Consider the following 2500-nt stretch of genomic DNA (forward strand, 5'->3'; position numbering starts at 1 on the left):
TAACCTCCGATCCGTGTAAAGTGCATGGCCTGGCTCTGTTTTAGCAATTGAAAAATGGAAATGTGAGCCTGATGTCTTCTGCTGGCAAAAATCACCCGTGGATGCGTAGGCAAAACGAATATGAGTGTGTAGGTGAAACGGCCCTGTTGACAGGATGGCAGAGAACCAGGAGAGGTGGGGGGGGGGGGGGGGGGGGGGATAGGGGGGGGGGGGGGTGAACAAAGCGTAGGTGAAAAGCACGTGGGCGAAACGTGTAGCTTCCGAACAAAAGGAGAGAAAGAAGGAAAGGGAGAAAAGAGGAGGAGCAGAAAAAGGTATACCACAGCAGGCACAACTGTTGTTACGGAATGCATTTCATTTTCTGACGCAGACGATAATCATACTGGTGCTAAGGCCTCGGAAATGAGATTAGGTGTAACAAAACAAAGCAAAAAAAGAAAAGAAAAAAAGAGAAAAGAAAAGGAAAACAGCAAACAGAGTCAATATGAAAGAAGGAAAACGTGGAGACGTAAGGGTGCTCCCATGAATGACTGTTCGCATAAAATACCCTTCAATGAAATCTTTATTAGATGGATTCATTTTCTGACGCAGATTCAGTCAGACTGGTGCTGAGGAGGTCTTGGGAAAGAGGGGTCTGACAAGACAAAGAATGATCAAGAGTGTTAGGAAGGTTATCCCCCGATAGAACTGCATGCGTAAAAGAAAAGTATATATATGTGTATCCAGACTATCAATCATGCACAGTCAAACAGCAAAGAATTCGGATAGCACACCGAAACCCACATTCTCAAACGATCATTCAAGGAATACAGAGAGACAAAATTAGACCTCTGCAAAATACCGATCTCTCTCTCTCTCTCTCTCTCTCTCTCTCTCTCTCTCTCTCTCTCTCTCTCTCTTTCTTTTTTGTCTTTTTTTTTTCAAAGGTCAAAGTCCCCATAACCTTTGAAGCCCACCAGGGCAGTTAATTCACATCCACTGTGTCTAGGACTCGGCATAAAAAGGCGATGCCCAATCGTCTTCTTCCGCTGTTTTGACCTTCGCCAACTGAAGTAGGAACACATTCACACCTGGGTGGTGTGAGGGAAATCAGAGTTAAGTGCCTTTCTGAAGGACACAACACAGATATTGGACATCGAACCCACTCCATTGTAAACTAGTGTATGTACACACACACACACACACACACACACACACACACACACACACACACACACATATATATATATATATTAGCTATTTGACGATTGTTTTTAATTCTTATTTTATTGCATGCCCAAGTGAAGAGATAACAATTGATTCTATCTACTTTTTGGATAACCGTGTAAGCTGTGTATGTTTCTAAGCAATTTGGTGATGTTTTTTTGTGTGCCCAAGAAAGCGATAACAACTGACTCTTTCAACTTTCACTTAACCCTTTCACCGCCAGTCAATTTAGAGTACAAAATTCCCTTGTGGTATAAACACAGAAAAGACAGCGGCTAAGAATAGCTGGGGATTCCCCCTGCGATGTATAGAAAATATGGCCTATCCTACCACCGAACATTGAGAGCAGTAGGTTCATGGATAACAGACCAATGAATGATCACCTTTCAATGACATGGGTCCTCTACCACGCCTGTGCATAAATGCGAGCTTGGCGATGAAAGGGTTAAGGAAAACTGTGTGATTTGGTGTATGAACTGGAGCGATTCAATGGGTTTTTTTAATGCCCAGTCAAGGGATTATGCCGCTTTTCTTGTCTGCTACTTTGTTGGCAGTAGATCTGGTTTGTTCTGACCTGAAAAAGGATGGGGTTTGAACGACAGGAAAATACAGTGCGATGAAGTACAACGAAAGGAGGTCATTGGAAACTGATGTACATATCTGAGTAAATTGATCTTTTTTCTTTTTTTTCTTTTTTTTTTTTTTGTAAACTGGTGTATGTATTTTAGCAATTTGATGATGTTATTTGTTCGCCCGAGTGAAGAGATACTGATGATATCAACTTTCAACCCCCCCCCCGCCCCCCCTCTCCCCCACCCGTGGGGGATGCCGGGGGTCTTTTGATATGATATAAATTAGTATCCCCGCCTTCTGGAAATTCTGTGTACTATCACTCTATTTGTCTCCTTTTTCTGCCTTCCCAGTCCATTCCCCTTTCTTTTTTCAAGCAAGTCTGGACACTTTTGTCTCTTTTCCGCGCGGTCTATGATGTACTATTTGTGTTGTTTTGCTCTGGCGATTAGGTAATGAGATGTAAACGCTGGTATAGGCACCAGCTGCCCATTCTGCTGTGTTATTTGCCTAATATGGGTTTTTTGTGTACTTTGTTTTTTTTTGTGGAACTTTGAAGTATTGTTCTGTCCTTTTTTTACGATATTATGTAATCTGTAATTGATAAATCAAGCGGAATAGCTGGCGTCCTCAGCATATTTGCCATAAGGAGCTAAACGGTTGGGATACTGTGTTATGAACTGTGTTTTGTGGGTTTGTCTTAGTGTGTGTTTTTTTTAAATTC

Source organism: Babylonia areolata, chromosome 4 (genome assembly GCF_041734735.1).
Source record: "Babylonia areolata isolate BAREFJ2019XMU chromosome 4, ASM4173473v1, whole genome shotgun sequence".
NCBI classification, from domain to species: Eukaryota; Metazoa; Mollusca; class Gastropoda; order Neogastropoda; family Buccinidae; genus Babylonia; species Babylonia areolata.